Source organism: Coptis chinensis, chromosome 6 (assembly GCF_015680905.1).
Source record: "Coptis chinensis isolate HL-2020 chromosome 6, ASM1568090v1, whole genome shotgun sequence".
NCBI classification, from domain to species: Eukaryota; Viridiplantae; Streptophyta; class Magnoliopsida; order Ranunculales; family Ranunculaceae; genus Coptis; species Coptis chinensis.
In genome coordinates, this window is record NC_141461.1 from 27958816 (window position 1) to 27975815 (window position 17000).

The 17000-nt window shown below is 39.7% G+C and overlaps 1 long non-coding RNA gene across 1 annotated transcript; it reads left to right on the top strand.

Moving 5' to 3' along the window:
• The first annotated feature begins 1734 nt into the window (after positions 1-1734).
• Positions 1735-2394, top strand: LOC147492420 (uncharacterized). The gene is made up of 3 exons (XR_015197380.1): positions 1735-1978; positions 2070-2120; positions 2350-2394. It is a non-coding gene; the product is annotated as an uncharacterized LOC147492420 (long non-coding RNA).
• Positions 2395-17000: the final 14606 nt, after the last annotated feature.

Sequence of the window (17000 nt, forward strand, 5' to 3'; positions counted from 1 at the left end):
AAACATGCAAAATGTTTCTCTAGCTTATGTTATTTACTTGTTTATATCAACTCTCGTCTCCATATTTTATTAGTATATTTTTATTAGTATGAAGTTGATATCGGTATGCTTCTTATTTTCAAAAGAAGATGAAGAAGCGGATGTTAAATTTGATTCATTGAGCAAGAAGCGTCGTTGTTGTAGGAGTTCTAAAGCAAAGAAATCTACAGGGAACAAGTGTGCTTATCAATCGATACCTTTCTTTCTAACTTTGTATGGTTTTCTATGCAATGGTTAGCTCTTTAGAAGAACTAGAATGAAGTGTATTACGATATAGTTAGTTTTTTCCAAAATAGGGTTCGATCTTTGTTAATATTGTACTTGAAACTTTGCAACGATACTTTGTCTTACGAAGATTTGTTTGCTTATAGAATGCCTATCGATAGTTGCATACTACAATTCGAAGACCTTTTACGACTATCTTGGTTGATAACATCCAGATTTTGCGGTTGAAGGCCATCGAGTTTAATATGCGGGTATTTAGTGCATATACATTTTCATTTTCATTTTCTTGTTGGCATCCTATGCTTATGCCGGTTGTTAATGATTGTTTTTATTTGTTTGTAATTGGAGTGCGGTATTTTCTTCGTTACTCCACGGCATAGAGTTTTCGTGATAGATGAAACAGTTAAATTCTTTGGAAGCTACCGTTTAAGCGTGCGAGAGCTTATTATCTACGATGAAGAAGAGCAAAGGCGGTTCGGATGATCAACTGCTTTGCTTGATTTAGTTGGTTCAATACAAACCTGAATTCTTCACGAGACATTATCCGGTACTTCCATATTAGACATTCCGGTTGATGCTAGTTACCCAACCAAATGTAATGAAGCTGCTCTGAGGTATCTTTCTTTTTACGGAAACATTCTTCTTCGGCTTATAGCTGTAAAAGCTCGGGATGCATCCGAAATGAAAATGCTTATTGAGAATCTTGTCACGGATTTCGCGACAACATTAAACTTGCTGAATATCCTGCATCATCTCATATTCTTGAGGTTATAAAACATGCTACAATCTTCTATTCCTTCTTTATTTCTTTGTTGTTGTTGTTTTTGGGCGCCACGACCCGGGTGGGGGATTGGATGCTTGTGTGGATGTTAATTACAATTTATTTGCGGGTTCTCGTGTGATGCTACTTTGCAAAATCTTTGTTGAAATCAAAAGACATTTCCACTTTCGTGCAATGGGCGATTGACTTACTTGGAACTGTTGCCGCCGCGGTTGAAACATGATGTTGTCCTTTGCAAACAAGATAGATTTTGGACTTTGCAAGATTTGATTAGTGGAGATCTTTCACGATCACAATTACCCAAAGGACATGTCTTGCGCAGGTTTGTCTTGATGCAAGGGGTGGCAAAATTTTATATATTTGCCATGGTTGTCGAGAGCTTTCCATACAGTTGTATGGAAGTTGCGGAGCATGATGTTCCTACACGTGGCTCATTTTGCGGTTTTGCCTTTGTAAGAAGCGGTGATTGTTCTGCAATCATATCAGCAAGTTGCAAAAAGTTGACGGGGAAAGAATCACACCGAATCGGGCGAAGAATTCGAAGCTTTAGAATCTGTTGCTAAAAGTCGAAGTCGTTCAACAAATGCTTCTAAATTACTTGCGGGATGCTGCATCTACCGATGATGCACATCTTTTGTTTCATTTGTCCGTAAAAAATACTGGAACATCTTTTTGATAAGGTTTTGTGTCCGTCTTTACTGATGCTTCTGACTTGCGTGCAGGTTTTATCTTTGCCTATGGTATAAAGATGACCCAAAATCCCAAGAGAAGTTTATTTACTACCTTGCTATGCTGAAGTCAAAAGCACTTATCCGGGACATTGGAAGCGTTTCTTCATTGATTACAAGGAATTCTGCCAAAAAGATTTCTTTAGCATTGGGGCAAGATAATTCATTTTCAAGAGGATTTGATAAAATTCTTTTTGTGCTTCTGGTAAATATGATACAGTGCAACACTCTCTTATTTTTGAGATCAAACAATTGCTTATATTATATTATTTGTTTGTTTATTTATTTTTTTGTAGGCAAGTTTAAGGGAAAACTCTCCTATACTAAGGGCCAAAGCTTTACGTGCAGTAAGCACAAGTCCTTGTCTTTCCAAATATTTTGCTATATAGTTTGGATAGTTTGCTTTGCCTATAGGAGTCACGTTCCCCTCCTCTCTCTCTCTCTCTCTCTCTCTCTTCTTCTCTCTGAAAATGGAGAGACACTACAAAGTAGCTTGATCCATTCTCGTGACTTGTCAATTGTAGCTTAATTTTCTACACGATATTTAATTTATCTGAGGAATTGCAATTTCGACAGGGTGATAGCAAAGGATCTGTGAAGGGTGGTCATGGTAGAAAAAAGAGTTCTTTGGCCCGAGTTCAATGGGTCAAAGTTCCCAGGTATTATTACATTTCAATGGTCTTTTGGGATTTAAAGAGTTGTTGTAAATACGGGTAATTGAATTTCACGGCTCACTCATCGTGGGGATCTTTTGGGCAAGGGGCAAGCTACATCAACTCTCCTAAGGACACCCTCTAATATTACTTTTTTTTTTATAGTAAAGTGTAAAACATGTGGAGTTTGCGTATTCTTATATAGTAACTCCACATGTTGTGCTTGACTCATCCAGGATAACAAATTTAGAACTGAAGGAGACATACACGCAAGATGAACTTGATGGTGTTCGAAATATTATTCAGTTCATCCAGGAAAATGGGGTGTTTCGGTCGGGAGCCGAATGAGGATGAGTTTTAGCTATGTTCGACCCCTCGGTTTAATTTATGAGTCTTACCTTTTTAATTTATGAAAGGAATTTGAAGTTTGTTTTCTTAGTGCACTCAAAAATTAATGGAAGTTTTTTTTTTTTATTATCTTTTTTTTGCAATGTTTGATAGTTTATGGTACATTTTGGAATTTGTTGGGAAGATGGAAATGTTATATGTAGGCAGGCTGCGTAAATTTTGTTATGCAGGTTCGGATATATATACCACGGTTTGGCATAAACCGTAGTGTTTAGTATAATTATATACTACGGTTTCAATAGCTTATATGCCACGGTTATGTTGACAACCGTGGTATATAATGGGCATTACAAACCACGGTTCTTTGAAAAACCGTGGTATCCGTTAAACATATATACCACAGTTTTGCTATTATTATATACCACACCACTTATTGTCACGGTTGTATAACAGTGGTATATATATTTATACCACACTTAAAAACAGTGGTATAAGTGTCATTCTGTAGTAGTGATTATATCTGTTATTATAATTCTTTGTAACAGATAGTCAACTGTTGATAGTATGTTTGATTTGGTCATTTCTAATGGATGTAAGTGTTAGTAAAGTTTGGCGCCGCTTCAATTACTTTTCTAGTGGGAAAACAAATTTAGTATGTCACGGATATATCTGTTAGTAATAGATGTGTGACATACAATTAGTCGGCTTTGATGTAACAGATATATCCATTACCAACGTTTAGTCCAGAAAAAAAAAATTCTGTCCGCCAATATTTGCCACCCTACACAATTGCACATATACCACATCTAACAAAGATAGTACAGACCACAACAACTCAAGCAACAAACGAATAACAAGAATAACCAACCAATTAAATTTTATAAAAACAAAACCATCAATCCAAATCTCAATTTACATAGAAACAATCAAAATCAAAATTTACATAGAAACAAAGCCTTCGTCTCAATGAGCTTTCATACTTTCTAGATGCATTTCAACCATATACAAATAGACATACATCTATTATAATAAAACAAAATCGATAAACAAAGGGTGGTTGGGATCGTGTGGGAATCTGTGTTTGATAGGGGTAGATGTGCGGTGGGGATCACTTTAGATGTTGGCTTGAATTCCTCAATTAATTTCCCATGAGTTACTCTTCATGTAATTAAAACACTAATTATACTTAATTAATTACTTTAATCATGACTTAATTCATAAAAATAACCATAACTTTCCTAAAAAAAAAGAAAAGAAAAGAATGCCAATTAATTCATTTAATTTCTCTCCTAAAAATGTTAAAATGGTGGGCTTCGGGCGTGGGCTTTAGTGCAAAGTAAATGATAAATGGCGTTTTAAACATTATGTTTCCTTAAACATTTGTCGTAACCTTCGCTTCTTCAATTTTAATGCCATTAATGGTTACCGCTTTCTTCCTCCCCGTTAATTTCCCATCCGTTACTCTCTCATTCTCTCCTATACGAAGTTTCATGTTCCCAATTAAAAGGTTTTAGTGAAAGAGACTCTTTTATTTATTAATGAAAACAATTCCTTTCACTTTAAAACTCCAAGATATTTGGGTTTCAGTTTTGGTAGAGGAAAAACTGCCAAATACTTCGTCTCCTTCACCCATCAGCTTAAGTCCATTTATCATCTTCATCTGGCTTCCTTTGGCTGCCTCTAGCCACAATTTTTTGACTATCCTCTCTCTCTCTCTCTCTCTCTCATTAGTTCTATTTCACTTGGTGTGAATCTCCTTTAGTTATATTTCACTTGGTGTGAATCTCCTTTACATTGCTTGGGGGAACCATGCAGAAAAATTCTTCACAAGGTACGAACTAACATGCCTCCTCTGGCCATACCTATTGTAGAGGTGTTCTATTTTGGGTCTACGACCTGATGTTGTGGTTGGTAGGGAATGACTGCACTCTTTCTTAGGACAAGAGTTGCCTACGTATCAAGTTCTTTGGGTAAACTTGAATCAAGCCTTACGAAGTTTATCTCTCTCTATTTATAGATGTTTGAGCTGACCTTCCTTATTTGCTCCAGGCTGTTGTCAAGTGTAGATCCATATTTTGTGCTATCTTGATGATTCGTCATTACTCCTGATGTTACAAAGTAAATGTCTCATTGATTGGTGTGTTGACTGAGCTTTAGGATCGCGGTAGATCATTTGCTTCCATATATGGCTGTGTCTGATATTTGGGACGACCTGAGTCTGGGTCGTTGTTACGTCCTGATAGCTTGGTACGAGCTGGTGAAATACGACCTGGTGTGTGGACACATGTGTTGTAGTTATATGAATGTAGAACGGAGGGTACTTACACAGTCCCCTTTATTTTATTTATTCTTTGGACAGCTGTGGTGTGAAAAGAAAATATAAAGTAAAGCTTTCAAACACGTGTCATACAGCTGGTTTGTTTGAATGGTTTTGGGAAATGTGTGGGAACTGTTAGATTTAGTCCGTGGGCCCAAATTGTGGCGTGGGCGAGGCTATGCTTGCTTTTTGTGGGAAGGTAAAATATTTTGTCAGTTTTTTAGATTTGTGCAACTGAAGGGTTGTTGCAAGTGAAGGCTTCTCATTTCTCATTCTATCAACACAAGTGAAAAAAGTAGAGAAAAAGAAAACCAAAAACTTCTCGTCTTTTCGTCTTCAGGTGGGTTCTTTTAATCTAAAAAAATTTGATCTTTTGTTTTCTTTTTGCTTTCGTAATGTCTATTACCAGTGATAGTTTGAGTGGGGAAGTTGAGTTGGATCAGTACAGAGAGAGAGCTGTGAGTGATGAAGATGGTGGTGTTAGGGCTCGTAGTGGAGGTGAAACTTCATCGTCTTCCTCATTGGAGACGATGGCTGAGGAGGTGGGGCCTATGTCGGTAGGTTGTACTGCTGCTTTGAGGGAAGAGTTTGGTTGGGTAGACTCCGACCTGACTGTCTACGACCTGGGTGGAGAGAAAAATGTGTTTGGCAAGGATTACGTTCCTTAGGATGGGGGTGTTATGGTTTGTTATGGTCAGTTGAAGGCAGAGATGAGGTTGTCGCTCTCCCATCTTACTGTGGAGGTTTTGAATTTTTATGGAAAATCCCCTTGTCAGTTCGTAGGGAATAGTTGGAGTATTTTCCATGTGTTGGATTTGTTGAATGAGAGGGGTTATAACATCTGTTTATCAGATGTGTTAGAGCATTTCTTTGTGAAGAGGTCATCTGTAATGAACTTTATTTTGCAGGTGGTTAAGGGGAAATCTGCTGTGATTGTGGGGGTGAGTAAGAAGGATTGGGGGCATAGGCCGCTATTGGTTGTAGGTAATTATAGTCATTTTGATTGGGAGTTGGATAATCGTACTATAAAGTGGGATGGTAGGTCGTTACGTTATAGGTTGTAATATATGTATGGTAGTTTATAATTTGAACGTTCTGACCACTTTCTTTTGTTTTTGCAGAGATTACTATTCGTGGGCGTACGAGTGCCGGGGTTATAGAAAAGTTTGCTTGTTTGAGTTGAGAGGAGAAACGAGCTGTCTTGGGGGAGGTTGCGCATTACTTCAAAAAGGGCGGAGGGGAGGAGAGGAGATCAACCGGAAGAAGGTTGAGCAGAAGAAAAGGGCTCAAATGCTCGTATTTGATATCTCTCATTCTAGCTCGGATACTGAGATGGAGAGAGAGAACCAAATGAGAACACCTGTTTCTAGAGTGAGAACTGCTAGGGGAAGCTCTGATAGCCGTCCTGGGTCAAGACGAGTTGGGGAGGGAGGTGAGAGTGATAGGGGAGGTCGTGGTGGTGGGAGTTCTAAGGGAGTTAGTGATGCTCTCGCTCCCTTTCGCAGGCCTCAGTTGAAGAGGCATTCTGAGGTGGTAGAGCCTGAGAGGGCGAAGAGGACTCGAACTGAGTATGAGGAACGACCTGGTTTGGTGGAAGGTCGTACCTCATTAGGTCGGGCTCCTTTGAAAAGGATGAACCTGAAGGAGCTGGCAGTGGATGTTGGGGTGGCTGATGCCCGGGGCAAGAAGAAGGCTAGTGAGACTGAGCCAACAGCCTAAAAGTGTAAGGGGTCGGGGAGTGTGGCTCCAGGTGAAAAGAGTGGTGACTCTGACGTTCTGGATAGAATGGTCACCTACTACGACCCCGTGAGTGGGTTGACGAAGCTAGTGAAGAATCGGGATTACATTTTTAAGTCTTCACTAGTAGCGAATGGGATGCTGGAGAGTATTTCCCTGGATGGAGATAGGTACCAGTTGGAGACTGGGAAGGATCTGGAGGCGAACCTGAAAGATATGGATCGCTCCATCTACTTTGTAAGTGTCCTTCCGATCTGACTTTTGTTTTGTTCTTTAAGTTGTTGCTTGACTTTTTTGTTGGTTTGTCAGGTTTTAGCCATGTATAGGAAGCTGAGGGAGATGGCAACTATCTCTAACATGAACAAGGAGCTGGAGGTTGCCAAGGAGGTCTATGACAAGCTACTGACTGTTCAAGAGGTGGAGCGGGCCAAAGTGTCGGGACTGAGGTCACAGGTCGGTGATTTGGCTGGGAAGGTGGCCTTGTTGCAGCCGTCTCTTGACGTTTCACGAGTTGAGGTAGGGCATTGTGTTGTTGAGTGCAAAAATATGCAAGCCGTTGCTAAGCGAGTTCAGAATGAATATAACGACCTGGTCAACTTGGTAGAGAGTGGTAATATCTATGTTATGGTGGATGATTATATGGAGCTAGAACGTAAGTACAAAACCCTCAAGAGATCGGTTGAAAGTGGGGTTACAACAATATCTATGGAATGTACTGTTGCATATCCTAGTAGATGAACTGATTTACCAACCGACTTGGGTGCTGCTCCTGCTGCTCAGCCCACTGAAGATGTTGCCACAAAAGTGCTGAATGCAAGTGGTGATCCGACTAGCAGCTCTGTTGGTGAAGAAGGCCCCAACTGGACCCCTTGAATGTGGAGAATCTTCCCTGTGTCAACTGATCTTGTTCTTTTTGTATTTGATTTGATGTTGGATGAAGCTTTTTGAACAATATGTTCTTTTTTTGTTGATACTGATACTTCTATTTTTGATGGGGATGCTGAGGTCGTTTTCCCAGGATAACCTAGGGGCCTCCAGTGTCTAACCAAAATTATACTAAGTGAAAATGTTTAAATTACTTACTTGCTTTTTGAATGAGATTGTCTTTGAATTTTATATGAATGTGATTACTTCTATTGCTTTTTTTATTTGTTATTTGACAACCTGTGCTGCATAGTAGTAGACTCGATGACCTGTTGAACTTTGTTAGATCGTCTGATGCTTGTAGGTCGTAAGTGTTTGTGTACGACCTGATAGATGTGCGTAGTTGGCACCAAAGCTTTCTCGTGTCCTTAGCTGTGTATATTGGTTGAGTCGTTCTTTTTGGGGGGGACTTCTTATTGATTTTTGACTGATAATTAGCCTTTGAGTGGTAATTATAGTTGAGCCAAACTTAACCCTTTCAAATGTCTTAAGTTGACTTGGGGTCCTTTTGGGGGTCCCTGAGTTCGTATTTGATTGATAATTAGCCTTTGCGTGGTAATTACAGTTGAATCATGTTTAATCATGGCGTTGGTGTTAAGTTGATTTGTGGTCTTTTTGGGGGACCTTGGGTTGGATTTGATTTATAATTAATCTAGGGGTGTAATACGGGTGGGCCGGGTCAACCGCGGGTCAAATAGTGATGGGTCGGGGCGGGACGGGTCTAGGGGATACAAATCCAGTGATCCCCGACGGGGCGCGGCGGGGCGGGTTGAAGTGTCATGTCTTAGTACCATCACCCGGCCCGTTGGGTCAGCTTACGGGGCGGGTTTTGGGCGGTCATCTGGGTCGGGTGGAAATTATCATTTTAACCCAATTTCACTAAAAAAAAAAACTTTCTAATTCTGCAAGTAATATATTTCCAATTCACAAAGATAGAAAAAATGGAATCAATCAATAAAAAATAAACAAAAATAAAAAACTTGAATTTGAACCCAAAACCATATCTATAAATTTGAAACTTATTTATCGTGATTTACCATTTGTAAATTGATTATTTTCCATAGTATGATAAAATAAAGATGGGAGCAAAGATCTATAGTACAAAACAATAAAATATAAACTAAAATAATTCGAAATTAATACAAGGATGAATGATTTATCTTCTCCAAAATTCGAAAGTTGAATTTGAACTTTTGATATTTTCCCAATGTTCAAACTTGAATATGTGAAATTGATGTTGAACTCATAAGTTTGTATTCATATCTCTCAAATTCCTACAAAAGTTAAAAGAAATTATAAACAAAATACAAAAATATTAGAGTTAGAGTCTTGAAATTGTGCGGGTCAACGGGGTTGGGTCAACGGATTTTGACACGGTACTGGTCGGGCGGTTTGACGGGTCGGGTTTGAGCATAGAACCTACACCCATAGCCCGACCGCATAAAAAAAACGGATGGCGGGGGGTTCTATTTTCCTCGGTCGGGTACGGGTTTGGATGGCGGGTGAAGACCGGGTACCCTACCGGATGATGGGTCAACGGTTTTTTTTTACACTCCTAAATTAACCAATGTGTGGTAATTATAGTTGAGTAGTGCTTAACTCTACCGTTGATGTACGACCTGATACTTTGATGTCCCAGATCGGATAGCGAGTGCAAAATGCGTGGTACTCATGTAATGCAAGGATAACATTTATACGTGAAATGTTGATGGAATTTTATTCATATTGATTGATACATCTGGAGACAAATTACTGGTAAAAATGCTTGAGTAGAGTTGTATTCCAAGGTTGGGGAAGCATATTACTGAGCTGAGTTTTGGTCCAGTAAGCTCTATTTCCAACGACTTTGTGAACTATGTATAGGCCTTCCCAAGTTGGGTCAAGCTTGGCTGGTGCTAAGGTCTTTTTAAAGACTAGGTCGCCAGCTTGAAAATATCTTGGGACGATCTTTGTGTTGTAAGCTCATTGGATTGTTTTGTGGTACTGAGGTTAGGATATTGCAGCAGTTTCCCTTCGCTCTAGAAGGTCGATTTCTTTGGCTAAGATATTATCATTTTCTCCTGATTCGACGATGTCAGAACGTGTAGTTGTGATTATAAGTTCTGATGGTATGACTGCTTCTGTTCCAAACAAAGTGTGAAAGAAGACTCGTTGGTACTGGCTTAGACTGTTGTTATGTATGCCCATAAGATGTTCTTGAGTTGTTCTGGCTATTGGCTTTTCTTGCTCTTCAATTTCTTTTGGAGATTTTCTTTGATGGATTTGTTTGTGGTCTCTACTTGGTCATTGCTTTGTGCATATCTAGGTGTAGAAAATGCTTGAGTGATGCGCCATTTTTGTAGAAATGTCTTGACTTGTGTGCCAGCAAATTGGGTTCCGTTGTCCATGACGAGGGTGTGGGGTAGACCAAATCTTGTGATGATATTGGGCCATATGAAGTTGATGACGTGGACTTCCTTGACTTGAACAAGTGGTATTGCTTCAACCCATTTGGTGAAGTAATCTGTGGCTGCAAGGACGTATTTGAGTCCTGTTTTCTTTTATAGGATAAATGGTCCCATGATGTCTAGCCCCCACATATGGAAAGGCCAGGGACTAGCTATGTTGATAAACTACCGTGTTGGACTTAGATGGTTGTGGCAAAATATTTGACATTGGTGGCATTTGAGGACATACTTCTTTGCCTCGATGTGCATGCCTGACCAATAATACACTTGGGCGATTGCTTTATGGGCTAGGGCTCTTGCTTTTGCATGGTTGTTACATTTGCCTTTGTGAATCACGTCGAAGATGAGTTGGCCTTCGCGTGGAGTTATACACCTTAGGTGGGGTCCTCTTACAGATTTATGAAACAATCGTCCATTGATCACGGTGTATCTAGGGGATCAAAATTGTATGGCACGAGCATTCCTTGCCTCAGTTAGGCGCTTGCCATGTAAGATAAATTTCAGGAATGGGCTTATCCAAGATTGAGTGATCTCTTCTTCAGATGAGGGCTGGAAGTCCATGAGGTTGTTGACACTTTCTTATTGGTAGGCGGGCCTTTCTAAGATGTCAATGTAGACTGTGTTGGGACATGCATCTTGGGTTTTCAAGAATAAGAAAGCCAGGCTGTCTGCATGCCTATTATCCTATCGAGGAATGTGTTCCAAGGAGAATGTTGTGAATGAGCTGATGATATCATTGACAACCTAGGCGTACTTTGCTAAGTTTGCTCCATTTGTCACATATTCTTTGGTGATCTGTTTAACGATTAGTTGTGAGTCATTGTAAGCTTTGAGCTTTCAGACTTGTATTTGTTGTGCCATGCGGATGACTGTGATTAATGCTTCATATTCCGCTTCGTTGTTGGATGTTGCGAAATTGATCTTGATTGACTTTTGCAACTGGGTTCCTTCTAGTGAAGTTAACACAGCCCCCAGTCCACTACCGCTGTTGTTGCACGCTCCATTTACGTAGAGGTGCCATGTGTCTGGGTGATTGGTTGATAGAGTGAAGTGATGGGCTCGGGTTCCCAGTTGACATCTTCGATGGGGAAGTCAGCAATGACCTGACCTTTCCGAGATGTTATGGGAACAAAGTCGATGTAATGCTCTCCAAGTTCTTCAGCCCATTTGGCCATGCGGGCTATTTTGTTGTTAGAACTCAAAACCTGCTTGATGGGTACATCTGTTATGACCTTGATGCTGTTAGCCTGGAAGTAAGGTCGAAACTTGCGAGCAGAGTATAACAAAGATAACATTGTTTTCTCAATTGGAGAGTAATATTTTTTGAATCTGCCAATGTCTTGCTGGTGAAATAGACTGGTTTTTTGATTCCCTCACTTTTGCAAAAGAGGACCGAGGTGATGGCAAAGTGCCCCAGTGTTTCTCCTTCATTTGGTTTAGACAGGACGGGCGGAGTTGATAGGTAAGCCTTCAGGTCGTTGAAAGCTTTGTGGCATTCGTCTGTCCATGTGAATGTTGCACCCTTCTTGAGTATTTGCAGGAACGGTCTACATTTGTTAGATGCACGTGAGATGAATCTGTTGAGGGCTGAAACCATGCCAGACAGTTTGTGAATTTGTTGCTTGGAAGTTGGTTCTGGTATTTCAAGGAGAGCTCGTATTTGCTCTGGGTTTGCTTCAATACATCTTTGTGAGATGAGGTATCCTAGGAATTTCCCTGAGGCTACCCTAAATACACACTTTGCTGGGTTGAGCTTCATCTTGTTTTGGCATAATCTTTCAAAGGCTTCTTGTAGGTGAGAAATGTGATCGTCAGCCTTTTCGCTTTTGACTACCATGTTGTCTATGTAGACTTCCATAGTGTCACCCAACAAGTCTTTGGTAGGTCGCACTGGCGTCCTTCAAGCCAAACAGTAGGACGTTGTAGCAGAACGTTCCTTGTTCGGTTATGAAGGACGTCTTCTCCTGGTCTTCTTTTGCAAGTGGTATCTGATTGTATCCACTATATACGTCCATAAATGATAGAAGTTCATGTCCGCAAGTTTGATCTACCAGTATGTCAATCCTTGGTATGGGGAAGCTATTCTTTGGGCAATGCTTGTTGATGTTGGTAAAGTCTATGTAGAGTCGTACCTGGCCATTTTTCTTAGGAACGGCTACAATGTTAGTTAACCAAGTCGGGTACTCGACTTCTCTGATGAATCCAACATTTTTGAGCTTTTCTATCTCTTCGTTGATGGCTTTTTGAAATTTGAGTGCTAGTTTCCTAGGTCGTTATTTGATAAGCTTTACAGTTGGATCTACATTTAATTTGTGGCAAGCGACCTGAGGGTCGATTCCTGGCATATCGATATACGACCAAGCAAAAACATCTTTATTAAGATATAGGAATTTGACAAGTTGCTCCTTGAGCTTGGGGGTCTAAATCAGCCCTTGCATAAACATATTTTGGGTCATCATTTGTGTCCAAATTGACTTTTTCTCCCGGTTCGATTTGTGTTTGTTTCTCCTTGAGCTTGTCTGTGGTTGATGTTGGAGGACTGGAAGCTTGAGGATCTTGCGACTTTGGGATGTTTTTTGTTTGGACGACCTGAGTTTTGGTCGTGGTTGTTGCGCTGACTTGATTGCATCGATGAGCTTCTAGTTGGTTGCTTATGAGCTCCATGTTGCCTCGGGGTCCGGGGAACCGCAGGACTTGGTGTAAGGTTGATGGAACTGCTTGGATCTTGTGAATCCACCTGTGTCCTAAGATGGTAGTGTAGGATAACTTGACATCAATCACACTAAAACGTGTTGAGGTCCTGACCATATCCTCTTTTTCTCCAATGGAGACTGGTAGGATGACGTCTCTAATGGCATCTGTGCGGTCTCCATTGAATCCGTAGAGTGGTGCATTTGACTCTATCATCACCGAGTCTGGTAGGTGCATATCCTTGTATATTTGGTAGAAGAGGATGTCGCAGGAGCTGCCTAGATCGATCAGGACCCGTTTGACTGTCCATCCGTTGATCTTGATGTGCACTACTAGGGCATAATTGTGGTAGGCACACCTTGTCAAGATCTTCCTCGGTAAATGATATGGAGGTCGTAGATTGAGAGCTAGTAGGAGTGATCACTTCAGCTTTGTGGGAAAGGTGGTAGATTTCTTGCAGTGCTCCTACACGCCTGTGCTTTTCACGACCTGAGGTTTCATTGTCGGAGGTGTTTGTAATCATGTGGATTACCTTTTCCTCATCGTGATCGGAGGATTGCTGTCTCCTGTTATCCCTCGACCGACCTGTAGATTTAGATTGTCAGGTTGTTCTGCTTCTACTTCTTCTGCGAGCAGGTCGTTCATGGCTCCAGCCTCCCTTTTACATTGCGGTTGGCATTCAGCTTTATACCGAGGTCGCCGACGAGAACTCTTTCAGCTTTCTCTTTTGACTAAGTCTTGGAGGTAGTGCTTGAGGCTCCAACATTCATTAGTGTCATACTGTCATGGTGGTAGAGCTTGTGGAAGTGGCAGTATAGACGTCCTAATATTGCAATCACCTTGTTGATGTTTGGTTTGAAGTAAGGTGTTGTGTATATCTTCTTCAGGATATGGCTTGGCGTCCTGGAGAAGTTGGAGAATTCTCTTTTGGTGTATGATGGCTTGTGGGAGATGGTGCCCTTGTTGTTGCCTGAGTATTGGTTGCTTTCTTTGGGTCCCCGTTTGTCGCTGACTACGAGGACTTCTTTGCCCTTGCGTTGGGCCATCCACTCTTCATACTTCATATACTTGTCGACTCTGTGGCACTACACCATAATAGGATATTTGTAACACGCACCTTTTTTGATTTGCAACGCTTATTTAGCGTTAGTAAGTTTCCAACGTTAAATAAGCGTTGGTAATGTTGTAAAGCATTGCTTTATTTGGGTGAATTTCCGGAATTAATTGCTAACGCTTAAAAAGCGTTGGAGAAGTGTTACAAACTTAAAAATTTCGCGAAAATTTTTCGCAACAGAGGGAAACCAAAAATATCGAAATATAAAACATAATTTTTTTTTCCTCTCCTCTCTCTCTCTCTCTCTCACCGCTGCATTATCTCAAGATCCCTAATTTTCGCACTCCTCAATCAAAGAAAACAAGAAATGGATTGTTGACATGCATCCTCGACCCATAAATCATAATATTCTTTAGACCACATACTTGACATCCAACTCATTTCCTCCATATGGCATCGCGGTGTTGTTGTACAACAGATCCAAAAACAAAAAAAAACCTTCCAGATCCACAAAATTCATCCTTAGTTGGTTTTTCGTCTCAACACATCCAGACAAACAAACTCCAAAGAAGCAAAACAGAAATTAACAACAACTACAGGTAATTGCTTATTCTTTTGTTCTTCTTTGTTTCATTTGTGAATTGGCATGATATCGTTTTTCAAAAACCCAAATTGTTTTTAATTACTAAAATTTCGTTATCCTTTTATTGGGGGTACGAGATGGGAGAAGAGGAGTTGAAGAAAGTGGCAAGTGAAGAAGTAGCGATAATAGCAAAGAACACCTTCATCCGAACCACCCCCACCACCTAAAAAGAGACAAAGACCACCCCCTGTTGAAGAAACAAAAGATGTAACGGAAGAGAAATCTATAGTTCCCGCTGCTGTTAAAGAGAAAGTCGATGATTCAAAAGCTCTTGCCGCCGTTGAAAGTAAGCTTTTCTTCATCTTGTATGGATTTTATTGTTAAACTATAGGTTTTGAGGTACTTATGCAGGAAATATATGTGAGAATTCTAGATTTATCTTCTTTTTTCCAAGTGTTTTTGCTCAATTCTATGAATTTCTGAAGACTATACAATTTTAGCAACAAAAAAAAAGAGTCTTTATTTGAAGAATATTGCCAAGCTTTTCTTTGTTGTGTATAAATCTCGTGATTTATCCTAATTTTGTAAATTACTTTCAAAAGCGTAGAATTGATATACTTTAAATGATTCTGTTTATGTTCATGCTTTCAAATTTACTTTATCACCAAATATCTTTTTTGGATGAATTGAAATTTTTTATTGGCATAGTTAAAACAAATTTAATAAATATATATATACTAGTAGTGTTTGTTACCTTTTGCTTTATACAGTAGTTATTATTAAGCCAGCCAAAAGGGTGATATTCCTGATCAAATAGTTTATCTGAAATTTCTGTTTTGTTGACAGAGGATCCAGAGGCTATTGAAGAGAAAAGTACCGGGGGGCTCAATTGATAGAGGTCATTACTGCTTACCATAATAGCCTCTCTTCTCACCCAACTTCAAGATTTCCACGCCTCCTTATAATATTGTCTTTGCTAATAAGTCTCTCGGTTTGTATTTACAGATAAAGTTCTTGCACGGGTTGAAACTTCGTAAGAGGTTGTCGTTAATCGAAGCATGGGAAGACAAAGAAAAAAAAAAAGCAGAAAACAAGTAAATAACACTCTTTGTCCGGGTTTAATCTTGAAACCGATCTCCGAATGTTTTACTCATCTTTGTTAATATCAACAACGCCCACTTTTGACATGGCTAACTTGTCGAATGAGGACCTTGTTTCAACGAAAAATAAATTGCTAATAACTAATATCTAGGTTGCCAAATGAACACGCCCATTTGTTTATGTCAAAAATGTAACTAAAGACAACCTGAATCCCAATACTAGCCGGGGTTGTTAACATTACTTCTTTAGGCTCTTGCTTTTCCTTGGGATTGCATTTATTTATGTAGTTATGACTTGTGAGTTATGATCGCTTCTGCACAAGATACTACAGCTAGTAGTGAAAGCTACCAATGTTTGAAGGGTCTAATTTTGATTTATTTATTGCTTCCGTGTTTATTAAGGGATGTTGAATCTGCTTATAGTTACAAACTTTGATATTAAACTTACAATTTTAACTAATTTGATGAAAACCTTTTCTTAAACCTCTCCCTCCCACTTTCTCTTTTGCATCTTGTGCTAGTTACTACTACTATGGAAGTTGGTTTGAATTTGTTAGGTGGTTTTATCAACAGCTTCAAAAGCTCAAGTACTAGTAGTTGAGCAAGTTATTATCGACCTTGATGTTTCACCCAAATATGATCAAAACACCAAGTGTTGATGAAAAAGACGAAGAACGAGAAAAGTAATTAGAAAAATGATGGTGATCGGGGAATGATGAGATCAGACCTTGCGGTTGCCTACGCACTCCAAATTATCGATGGGATCAAGTCTCAAGAACGAAGTTCAATGAAAAATAGATATGTATTTATATAGGTAGAGTAGAGAATCCTTGTAGTTCAAGTATTCTTGTAGCTTGAGTCATTGTGATAGAATATAACTCTCAACCGATAATTATCTCTTTGATAAGAAATGAATTGACATAAATCAATGTACATTAGTGGCAAGCCATGTGGCTAAGGTTCAGCCTTAGACACATGAGTTAATGGGCCTGTACATTGATCCATGGTATTGCAAATCGGGCTTTAGCCCCGCCGATTAAATGAATAAAATAGACTCCTACCAATGGACGCTAAGCACACGAGGGGGGGTCGAACATCACCTTTTTGTCATGCGAACAAAGTTCACATGGCAAAGAAGAGAAGAAAAATCAAGGAAAACTTGGAATAAGAAAAGAGCAAGCGAATGTATAACAAAGTGTCGTGGTGGACGAAAATGATAGGAAAATGGACAATCGGAAAAAATTCGGAATTATTGGAAACGAAATAATGTCAAATTAACGATAATGAAAAGTGTCGTGGTGAACGAAAACGATAGAAAATGACAATCGGAAAAAATTCGCGAATTTATCTGAAATGACATAATGTCAAATTAA